The following is a 12,643-nucleotide window of genomic DNA, read 5'->3' as shown; positions in this document are numbered from 1 at the left end:
CCACTCTAGTATTCTTGCCTGGAGAATCCCAGGGACGGCGGAGCCCTGGTGGGCTTCTGTCTATGGGATCGCACAGAGTCGGACACGACTGAAGCGACTTAGCAGCAGCAGCATCCAGCCACTACCTGGCCTCTGGCAGGCTTCTTCCCCTGGGCCTCAGCCCCTTCTCTTTAGAGTTCAGAATAGTGATACCCCTTCCCTCCCACCCTCACATAAAGCTACTGAGAATTTCTCACCAAGTATGTGTGACAGTTCCTGGAAGCTCCTGTTTCAACTCACTGACTGCTTCTCAAGAAGTCCTTTCTGGGGCTCCCTTGAGCTTTTGGCTGCTCCAGGCTGGTGGATCTGGATCATGTGAGAGCTGGTCCCATCACCCCTCTCTCAGGGATATGCAGATCTGCTGCTTTCAGATCGCATGACAGAAGCCCAGAGATGAGGATGAAATCTCTGTTCTGTGTTCAGATAAAACCCAGTGATAAACTGTCTTTGCTTTTTGGAATGACACTTAGAAGTCCCTGGGACCTAGAGGTCAGTTAGTCAGTTTATGATGTTCTCCTCATGTTGGGACACAGAATAGGGTGGTGGTAACGGAGCCATCCAGGCACAGTCGTGAGAGTTGGCTGTGTGACCCAGGACAAACGACTTAACCTCTCTGAGCTTCAGCATGTTGCTCTCTAAGTGATGTAAATGAAGAACATGTGTCATGGGGCTGCCATGAGATGCTGGCACATGAGTGCTTCCTACAGAGTATAATGCTGTATAATGCTGTTAATTAGATGGTTACAAGAGGGGATTCTAGGGTATACAATGTTAGAATACTTTCAAAATTTGCTTTTAAAAACATCAAGTTTCTGAAGATATTTAAAAAAAAATGAAATTTAGCAATATGTCCTTTCTCTATAAAACTGACATTTTATGAAGTTGGGCACACATGATAAAAGGAAAATTAGCAAGTAGAAATCTAGGGCTTATAAAATGTGAGGACTCCCTCACTTGTCCTGGGCCCCACGGCTCTCCACCCTCCCTCCAGCATCTGGCTGCTGCTTTCCCTGGAGCCTGGCAGGCTCTCCACCTTCCAGTCAAGAGACGCCAGCTCTCCCCTGGAGCTGACCCAAAGCCCTCTTGCTGTAAGCTGACCCTGTGCCCCAGCGATCCAGGCTGAGCAGGGAAGAACTTTCAGTTTCATCATTAACCTCCAGGTTGCCTCCTGCCCTTCGTGCTGACCTGGAGACACAGGACTCACAAGGACCTTGAGACAGAAGCCTGGAGCAACAGGTCAGAGATTCTGCCCCTCCAGTGGCTTCCTAGACCCTCTCATCTGAAGATCATCTTAGGAGAAGGAGGACAAGGACAACATTTGTCAGGGCCTGCTGTGAGCAGGCACTCACCATGTATTAATCTGCCTGTAACTACGTGGGATAAGAGACTGGCTCAGGGCCACACAGAGACTAAGATGGATGAGTGGCTGAACCACACAAGTAGGTCAGAGTTTGCCTTTCCATTTCATGTCAGTGTCTGCACAGTCTTTGGGACAGGGAGAGAAATGTATCTGCTAGAAATGACAGTAAAGGCAGTGAAGGGACTTGGTTAAGGACAGACTCTAGAAAAAAAAATGAATTAAACCTGGCTCAGTTATTTCCCAGCTGTCTGTGCTTAATGGCTCAGTCATGTCCGACTCTTTGTGACCCCATGGACTGCAGCCTGCCAGGCTCCTCTGTCCAAGGGGATTCTCTAGGCAAGAATACCGGAGTTGATTGCCACACCCTTCTCCAGGGTCCCAGCTGTTTTAACTTCAGCGAAATCGTTAACCTCTCTTGTGTATCAATTTATTCAGCTTTAGAATGATGGAAATACATACTTATTTCTTAGGATTGATTTTAGGATTAAAAAGAGTTGATAAATATCAAAGAATTAAAATATTACCTTGCACATACATAGCAGGAACTCTATAAATGTTAGATATTATCATTGTTGTTATTGAATTAAATCCCATGAAGGTAGGAATATCTGTACGTTTTGGTCACTGGTCTGCTTTAGAACAGGCTTCCCAGATGGCTCAGTGGTAAAGAATTCATCTGCAATAAAGCAAATGCAGGTTCGATCCCTGGGTTGGGAAGATGTCCTGGAGAAGGAAAAGGCAACCCACTCTAGTATGCTTGCCTGGGAAATCCCACCGATAGAGGAGCCTGGCAGGCTATAGTCCATGGGGTCACAAGAGTTAGATACAACTTAGCGACTGAACAATAACTGTGGCTGGTACTTAGGTGCTCCATCAATATTTGGGGTGGGGAGTAAATATATATCATTATTACAATCAGTTAAATGGCCATCATCAAGAAATCTAAAAACAATAAATGCTGGAGAGGGTGTGAAGAAAAGGGAAACTTCTTCCACTGTTGATGGGAATGTAAATTGAGACAGCCACTATGGAGAACAGTATGGAGGTTCCTTAAAAGACTAAAAATAGAGCTACCATATGACCCAGCAATTTCACTCCTAGGTACAAATCCAGAGAAAACCATAATTCAAAACCATACATGCACCCAAATGTTCACTGAAGCATCAGCATTATTTACAATAGCCAGGACATGGAAGCAACTTAAATGTCCAGTGACAGAGTAATGGAGAAAGAAGATGTAATACACATATATGATGGAATACTATTCAGTCATAAAAATGAACAAAATAGTGCCATTTACAGAGTTGTGGATGGACCTAGAGACTCAGAGAGAGTGAAAAACTCAGAAAAACAAATATTTATAATATTGTTTATATGTGGCATCAGAAAAATGATATAGATGAACTTATTTGCAAAGCAGATATAGACACACAGATGCAGAGAAGAAGTGTATGGATACCAAGGGGGCAGTACAGGGTGGATGAAGTGGGAGATTGGGATTGACATATATACACCCCTATGTACAAAATAGATCACTAATAAAAACCTACTGTATAGCACATGGAACTCAACTCATACTTTGTGGTAACCTAAATGGGAAGAAAATCCAAAAAAGAAGGGATGTATGTATACATATAGCTGATTCACTTTGCTGGACAGTAGCACTAACACAGCATTGTAAGGCAACCATGGAGTGAAAGCGTTAATCACTTAGTTGTGTCCAGCTTTTTGCGACCCCATCGACTATAGCCCACCAGGCTCCTCTGTCCATGGAATTCTCCAGGCAAGAATACTGGAGTGGGTAACCCTTCCCTTCTCCAGGGGATCTTCCTGATCCAGGCATTGAACCTGGGTTTACTTCATTGCAGGCGGATTCTTTACCATCTGAGCCATTGGCAAAGCAACTATACTCTTAAACTTAAAACAAAAAAACCCCCCAAAAACCCACCTTATTTTGTAATGCAGACATTATTTCTTTTAACCAGCAGAGGGCAGCAAGTAGCTGTGAGTGACAATTCTGGACAAGGGTGGTTTTAAATGTTAATTTTGAAGGCTAACAGGACTATCCCCTCCTGAGGCAGTTTGTGGTTTGAAAGTTTGGTATTGCACCTATATGAGTGATCCCTATCCCTCCCACTTACCTTTATGCAGGTTAGGATGATTGGTAGAAATTCCAACCCACAATAAACCTTGGCTTGATTCTTCTCACAGGGCCAACTCATTTCCAATTTCCTTCTTACTTTCATTCTCCCTTCCCTCTCTCCCTCCCGTCCCTCCTCCCTTCTCTTTCTCTAATTCTCTCTCTCTCTCACTCACATACACACACACTCATACACATACTCTCTCACTCATTCCAAAGCATCAAGCTAGTATACTGTACACATTCCCCAAATTTATCTGTACAACTGTACCAAGCACTCCAAACCAAGAAGTCCACAGTGGATATTCTTCCCAACCAATTAATGTTGCTAGATATAGTATAGTAGAACATCTGATCTGATAAAACTCGAACCAGAGAGGTATTGTAACTTGGTCAAGGACACACAGCAATTAGTTGCAAAGTTAGAGCGCCAGTGAGGACATTCTGCTCTGTTTATCCCACCAGGCCATCACTCACCTCCCCTTCTACCCACAGAGGAGGCTCAAGTGGTCGCCATTTATTGGTCCAATCAATGTGGCTAATAGCTTCTGATCCCAGATGCTATTTCCCTGAGCTCCACATCAGAGGAGCTGATGTCTTTCTAGTGCATCCCCTGGGAGGCCTAGTACCAGGGACAGTCAGCAACCACTACCTACTTGTTCCTCAGTAAACTCGACCCCTGCCCACAGCTCTGTTTCTTCCATGACCCTGTGAGAGTCTACCTTCCCTATATGGCAGGGCCCACACCAGCAAAGTCAAGGTGAAGACATGGGGAGCCCCTAGGCAGCAGAGCAGAGAGGGCTCTACTTCTCCAAGGCAGCTTCTGGCATCACTGGAGGCTGGAAGGGCTCCCACAGTTCAGCCTCAGGGCTGCCCCAGAGTGTCAGCTCAGGGGTGGCCCCAAACCACAGCCCCACCCCCAGCCCTCCCCTCAGCTTGCTTAAGAGGGTCTTTCCCAACCATTTTCCAAAAAAACTTCAGAAAAAAGTATCTGAGATTCCTACTGAAAAACAAATTCCATATGAATTTAATTAAAGAAAACTTCAAAAGAAAATTTAGAAAAATAGAAAAAAATATGGATGACCTAAAGCATTAGATTAAGAAGATTTCCTTCAGCATTATAGAAAACATAGATTATATAAAGGAAAAGATTTACAGATTTGATTACACAAAATTTAAAAGCTCCATGCCCCCAAGAAACATCAAAAACAAAATTAAAAGCAAGTAGTAAATTGGGAAAAGTTTGGTTACGGGTATGAGAGACAAAGGATGAATATCCTAAAGCAGAATATCAGAGGAAGACAGATGAAGAATCTGAACTGATAACTTAAAAATATAAACTCACAGTAATGTGTTCAATGTCACTGGTCATGTAATAAATATAAAATGCAACTTTTTTGCATCTTGAAGTGGCAAATGTCAAAACTACATAGTGTCAGTGAGGACGTGAAGCCACAGGCCCCATTCTACTGGTGGCATGTTTCTGGGGGCCATGGTAAGCTTTCAGGTGTCCATGATAAATGATTTTCTTGATAGTTTTTATAAGCACCACTGTATTTATTTATTATCTATTGCCACCCTAAAGGAGATCGGTCCTGGGTGTTCATTGGAAGGACTGATGCTGAAGCTGAAACTCCAATACTTTGGTCACCTCATGTGAAGAGTTGACTCATTGGAAAAGACCCTGATGCTGGGAGGGATTGGGGGCAGGAGGAGAAGGGGACGACAGAGGATGAGATGGCTGGATGGCATCACCGACTCGATGGGCATGAGTTTGAGTAAACTCCGGGAGTTTGTGATGGACAGGGAGGCCTGGTGTGTTGTGATTCATGGGGTCGCAAAGAGTCGCACACAACTGAATGACTGAACTGAACTGATTGCCCCCTCACCACCTCCCCCTCCCAGTCAATACACATCTTAGTGACAGAGACATGGCTTACTGGTCTGTCCCAAGGACTTGGGACAGCATAGGCACATAATAAAGTGTTTGACATACACTTAACAAATGAATAATTGAACTTCTGCCTAGTAATTCTACCGTTAGGAACTGATCTTGAGGCAGCCAAGAGATCTACATCAAGATCTACATCTACCATCAGAGATCTACAACAAGATTTATATCCAAGGATGTTCATTTTAGCATATAATAGTCAGACTTTGCAAATCATTTAGATGTCCAAAGTAGGGGCTTTAATAAACAAATGATGACATATCCTTATCAGAGACTACAATAATAAAGTCATTAAAATCATGTTGTAGGTGATGGAAAAAGGGAAAGAGTTTTACAATATAGTAAACTGTAAAAACGGTAGGTTACATAATACTGCTTTCTAGAGAATTTCTGGAGAAATTCTCCAGAAATCTTCCATATATAATACCATCGTAATACATGCAAAATACATGATAAAAATTACATACACATGTATATTTGATATATACACATATACATGATATATACATGCATATCACAAGTTGTATAAGAACACTGACAGTTTAGTATTTATCTCTAAAACTTCGTATGATCAATGAAAAGTTTACCTTTTGTTCCTGACTCTTACGCATCTCTCCAAGGTTTTTAAAACAAGCCTGTTTTGCTTTCAGGATCTGCTAAGCACACAGTGTAGCACCCATATTCTTCAAGCTGACCCTGGCTCCAGGTAGCTAACAGCTCAGGGGTGACCCTGCACCAACAGAGGGCAGGAGCTGCCTAGACTCTGCCTCCTTGCCCAGTAGGGCTGCCCCTCACCCTCGGGGCCTTCCCAGTCTCCCACCTTCTCTTTGTCTCCTCTGGTGGCCTTCCAAACCTACATATGAATTCTTGACTCAGAAGCTGCCTTTAGGGTAACCCAGCCAAAATACAGATACGTGATTTAAAGCTCTTGCCCATTCCTAGGAGCAACTGCCTTTGTGAAGCATTTCACAGACAAAGGAAGAGTCTTTAAATTGGATTCCCAGTTCTCCTATGTCTTGACTGGCTTCTGGCCTTTTGTGCCGCCCATGAAGTTTCCACTGAGTCAGCATGTGAGGAACGTCCGCAAGACCCCGTGTATTGGCCACTCCTGTTTATGGCTCACTTTCAGTCTCTTGGTGTCCCTGAACTGAGAAGAGTTCATCATGGGAGTGAAGACCATCCTGACCTTGACTTACCTCGAAGAAAAAGGTTGCTGGATATAGCAGCCACTTGAGGGAGCTCAGAGCCTTAAAGGGGCTCAGGAGAATAATGAGCAGGATTGAAGGGGCTTCCTAATGAATAAATGCAGGGGGTCTATTTGCACTAGCACCTGCCCACGCTCAGGCTGCCACGCTGCCATGCCTTCGCATCCATCCACAGCGGACCTGGCCCTGCATTCGGACCTGGCCCTGCGTTGCTGTAAGACGTCATTAACACAAGCCTCCTTTACAATTCTTGCAATCAGGGCTGGTGAGGACTTCAGAGATCACCAAGTTCAAGGGGGATAGGGTACAGGCAGTCGTCTGGAAGGTCCCAGAGCAAAGTCATATGCAAAGCTATGAGAAGAACTCACTAAAAAAGCAATAATCATCACTGAGCCGCTACAAACTCCCCCATATGAAGGTCTGACTTTTGTCCTAAGAATTTGCTCAGTGATAACCGTCATCCTCCCTTTGGCCAGAAGAGGGCAGACACTTGCCATCGATGAAAATGGAGAGTAGGCAGATATTTTCTTCCTCTGGAATAACAATTCCCAATAAGGTCATTCTGTTCTAATGAGAGCTGCAGCTCAAAACAAAATTCTTGACTCTTCTGCTGCAAGTAAGCTACTTAAGGGGCAGGTTCAGAGACTGAAGATCTCTTCTTGGTTCCAATTTTGTCATTTCACCTCTCTGAACCTCACTTCTTTATTATGTAAAGCAGTCACTATGTGACTGTGAAGTGGGTGCATGTGTGGTAAGTTGCTTCAGTCATGTTTGACCCTATGGACCGCAAACCACCAGGCTCTTCTGTCCATGTAATTCTCCAGCAAGAATACTGGAGTGGGTTGCCATGCCCTCCTCCAGGGGATCTTCCCGACCCAGGGATTGAACCCAGGTCACTTATGTCTCCTGCATTGGCAGGCAGATTCTTTACTACTAGCACCATCTGAGAAGCCCCTTGACTATGAAGAGGAGATATTAAAGGAAACATATGTAAATTATAAAGTTCCATATTACAAAACACCAACACATGAAAAAAGGAGTTTAACAGTAATAGGATGTATGTGTGTGTGTGTGTTTGTATTTGTGTGTGTAGACAGAGAGAGTGGGACAAAGAAGAGGACCAAGCCAAGGGAGGCAATTCTCCAGCAGCTGAAACCAACACATTCTGCACCTAAAAAGGACTTAACTACTTTCATTGATATATCAAATTGTGCGTATTTTAAAAGTTAAAGATGTGCTTTACCCATTGAATCTGTGTGTGGGAAAAGTGAAATTCTTATGTGTAAAGTCCTAAAATTTAGCTGAATACAATATTTTTGGTGATATAGGCATACCTTGGAGATACTGCAGCCTTGGTTCCAGACCACTGGGATAAAGTGATCCCACAATAAAAGGAGTCACATGGATGTTTCGGTTTCCCAATGCATATAAAAGTTATGTCTACACAAACTGTAGTCTGTTCAGTGTGCAACAGCATCATGTCTAAATAACAATGCACATACCTCAGTAAAAAATATTTTATTGCTAAAATAAAAAATGCTAACCATCATATGACAGAGGGTTGGCATAAAGCTTTATTTTGTAAAAAAAAAAAAAAGGCAGTATCTGCAAAGTGCAATAAAATGAGGTATACCTGTATTAATTTTTAAAACTGTGTCTTAGTGGTTAAATGTTCATGAGAAGCAAAGAAGTAAGAAGTGGATAATTGTTCAAATCTAGGGCCATTTTCTTAGGATTTGAACCCTAGGAGAAGTATTATTTTTCCACTAATCTGTGCCAGCTAGAGCAATGCTGCCGTCTGATAATCATATCCGAGAACAGTGAGGAACTAGAATGCAGTTAACAGGGCACTGAGGCAAGGGTCTGGAAAGCACATCTGGAGGAGGGACTGAGGAACTGAGACATGAGCCTGAAGGAGAAAAGTCCTGGCTAGGACAGGATTTGTGGGAGGAAGTACAGTCAGAACAAAAAGGCAAAGTCACAAAGAGGGTCTGGTCTCCATACACATGGGTCTTCTCAACCTCTGAAGCTAAATGCCTGGTCATTGAGACAGGAGTAGGTCCCAGACAGTAGGTGGCTTAAGGAGTGCCCAGAAGATCCATCTGATGTGAGGAGAGAAGAAAGGCATTGCTGACACAGTCTCAGAAACCAAGTCACCCCCGTACAACTTAATCAGTCACAAAGCAAAGTGTGATGGGGTAAGAGCAAGCAGCCAAAGTCAGAAGGATTCCCATAGCATGAAAGGATGATGGGACCTTCTATGAGTGAGGCATAGACTCACAGGAGTCAGGCTGCATCCACACTTAAGCCTAATTTACTGCATTAACATATCCTGATGCTGAATGGCCGTGAAAGGAGCAGGGCCTGATTGAACCAAAGGAAGGAGGAGTCCACAGCAGTCAGAGAGACTGGGATGAGCTGAGGTGCATTCACTGGTTCACCCACCAACCCTCCCCAGCTGAATTCCCACATTGTGTTAGGCACTTTCCAGTGAGCTGCGTGTATTTCCTTTAGAGGAACAGGGATGATCCCTCAGGCTTTATCGTGGTTGAGATTTTACTTCTTTCAAGTGCACTCATTCCTCTGTACTTTTATCGTTTGTCCACCAAAAAAACACTTTGTATTTCCTCTCTTAGCCTCCATGGTTACTCAACAATAGCAAGGTAGAATGTGTCTGGAATGATGGAGACATAAGACATAGCAAACTTGTCACTATAAAAGATTGTATAGAAATTGTCATTCATTGAGATGCCCCAGTGTGGCCAGGCAGCCTCTCAGAATTTGATCTGTCTGAAAGAGTTGACAATATAGAGTTTCTGGAACTGCTAAGATGAGGATGAGACCCATAACCTGCCTTCTAACATTTTTGTAGACTTTCGCAAAGTACCTGCAGGGATCCCAGGGTGCGACTTCCAAAAGCTTCATGAGCTCTCAGGCATCAGAATTGAGGCATCATCTTGGTTCTGAGAAATGATTAGAATTACCTAGAGGTTGTGAAAGAAACTACTTATTTCATTAGTATAGACATTTTCTTCCCCTAAGGGGAAAATGTAGGATTAACACCTGGTGAACCCAGTAAGTTAATATAAAACTGACTGTTTTCTATGGGAAATACCGATTGTACTTTACCTGTTTGTTGCATATAATGGCAAGTTTTCTTATTTTTAAAAAGCAGACAGTTGGCGAATTTTAAACTCATTACACTTACTATAATATTCTTCAAAACTACATAAACATTTTAAGACAATTCTTAAAACATATACATGACCAATAATTAATTTTTGCTCTGGGTTGATAGTCCTTACTAAAGGCTTTTTCTCACCTTTTGAAGAGTTTCTTGAACGTTCTGCTGACTGAAAACAATTGTGTTCTACCTACATTGATGAAACCAAGAAATTCTTCAGGACAACTCCAAGCTCATTTCACGTTCAAGGAAAAAACAGAACACACAGAGGGACAGGCTGCCAACTTCCCTTCTTTTGACCTCAAGTTTCTCCTCCAGCATCCATTGGTTACTCCTCTCCTGTCTCTGGATAAAAGTGACCTTTCACTCTGTCAAAACTAACTCATCAGCTTCTGTCCTTTATCCCAAGTCTCTGACCTTCCTTGGGGCTTAAGCTACTTCATCATCATCTTGACTTCATGGCTGATTCTCACCCTCAACGTCTACAAATCCAGTCCCATTTTCTCCCCAGACTCTGGTTTCTCTTGGAGTCACCATCCTACCTCTTATCTTCCCATCACGAGCACTCACTGACCTTATTCTACGTCTAATTTCTGCGCTTGCCAGGAGGTCCCACACATCAGTGCCGCATCCAACATGCCTCATTCAATCTTTAAACACTGTTGAGTTTCTCAGGGTATCTAACTCCCCCCACCCCCCTACCCCCCACCTTGAATCTGGTTCTTTCTTTGGCTTCTTTGATACTTTGCGTGGCTGTGAGTCACCTACCTCAGTTTCCTCTTGTCACCTCTTGAATATGGCCGTGCCTGATTCACCATAGTTATGTGATGTTTTGATGCTCTGCCAAGCCCAACTTCATTCTCAGTGATGGCGGCAAAGCCCCCTGCCCTGATGGTCTGCTTCTCCTCTTGCTTCTGTTAGCTTGTCATTTCTTCCAGAAGACGGCTTTTAAAACCCAGCCCAAGCAAATCCACACTTCTCATCTGGCCCACTGTAGTACATCTTTTCTGACTGTGTGTCAGCTCAAAATGGATTCTCCATTTCTTCAGAAACCGACCCCAATCCACAGGGCAATCTGCTAGCGGCCATTTGACTTGGTTTCCTGATCACAGTTGATCAGCAAGGGGCAGCCACTTGCCTAAGACTGGGCCACTCATGCACCTCCCCTAGTTCAAAAGCTAGAGCGACAGACAGCTAGTAAATGGTACTGTTTCAGTGGAAAGGTCCATGAATTACTGGTATTGGTGCTCTTGGAAAGTTCTGCTAAAGTCTCTCTTTTAGGTAGGCTTGCTAGATTTGACTTCTAGTATTGATACAGACCCTTAGGTGATACACTCACTGATGCTGCTCCTCCAGGAATCCTTAAAGGGCCATTCTCTCGTCCAGAAGGGCTTGACATCTGACTCTGCTGTTGCTTTTCATGTCCACATTCAGAATGCCCAAACCTTGCCACTTCTATCTCCAAAGCGAATCTGCTCTTCTCCATGTCCTCTACTATCGCCCTGGTTTCAGCCTTTGTGATCTTCTTCCTGGGCTTGTCCAGCCTCTCTGTCGCTCCAGCAGTAATTCTGATCATATCACTTCTCCACATAAAACCCTACGCTGAGTCTGATAACTCTTCCCACAGCATTAAGGACCCTTCTCATTCTGGCTCACAGATGCATGGGGCTTACCTTCTGCTATTTCTACTCCTTCTATATGCCAGCCAGGCCTGATGACCGGCCTTATCTAAACATTCTCCATTCTTCGCTTCCTCTCTGATTTTTGTACTGCTGTTCCTTTTGTCCTTCAGCCCTGGTAAAATCTTACTTCTTCTTCAAGACCTATCTCAGGCCCTTTTCTGACCTCCTTGGAGAAATTCTGCCTCCATCCTCTGAGGCATGAGATTACTTGTCGTATTTTAAGTTTGTCTTCCCTTTCAGACTATGAGACACGGGCTACATTTAAAGCCTGGCACCACAGTGATCAATCGGAAGTGGATGCTGAGTGCACTGGATCAGACATGATCAAATGTTTACCAGGACAGGAAAAGGCCTGAGAGAACAGCCAAAACCAAAATATTTCCTCCCATCATTATTTACCATGGCTTTTGCCAAAATCAGGGAAAAGAAATGATAGAGAAGGAGTGCTGAGTGGGTAAATTAAGTGGATTGTGTCCCAAACCTCCAGGCATCAATGTCTGAAAAACAGGACACTCATGAAATTGTCTTTAGACTCCAGAAGAACATATTTACACAGTTTTAGAGTTTAAAATGCATTTCCATACACATTAACTGATCTAATTTGCACTGCCAACCCGTGAGCAGTTAAAAATTCATGAATGGCAGTTTGTACGTGAGGGAACAGCCAGGTCAGGTGGCTTTAACAAGGTCACGCTATGTAATAAATGTCAGACTTCTGCTAGAAAACGCTGCCTTCTAACCTCCCACCCACTATTCCTTCTCTGCTGTACTACACTGCCTTTCCAATGGCAGAGTTAAAGTACAATGAAACAGTCTATTTGGGGAATTGGGCGTAGTAGAGGAGTCATAGTCTACTTCTAAATCATTTAACTTCCCCCACACACACACTTTTTGCCACACATGCCATCCAGTACAGAATATGTTACCCTATTTCCAGAAATATATACTGCCCCCAAAACTTTGATGGCAAAATATTTTAATTTTTCATAAAGCTATTTCCCCCCACCCCATAGACACAACTCAAAAAAAGAATCTGCATGCATGTGTTCCGGCTGAGCAGGAGGACGAGGTGTGCATATACA

Source organism: Cervus elaphus, chromosome 20, assembly GCF_910594005.1.
Source record: "Cervus elaphus chromosome 20, mCerEla1.1, whole genome shotgun sequence".
Classification (NCBI taxonomy): Eukaryota; Metazoa; Chordata; class Mammalia; order Artiodactyla; family Cervidae; genus Cervus; species Cervus elaphus.
Note: the sequence above shows the minus strand (reverse complement) of the source record.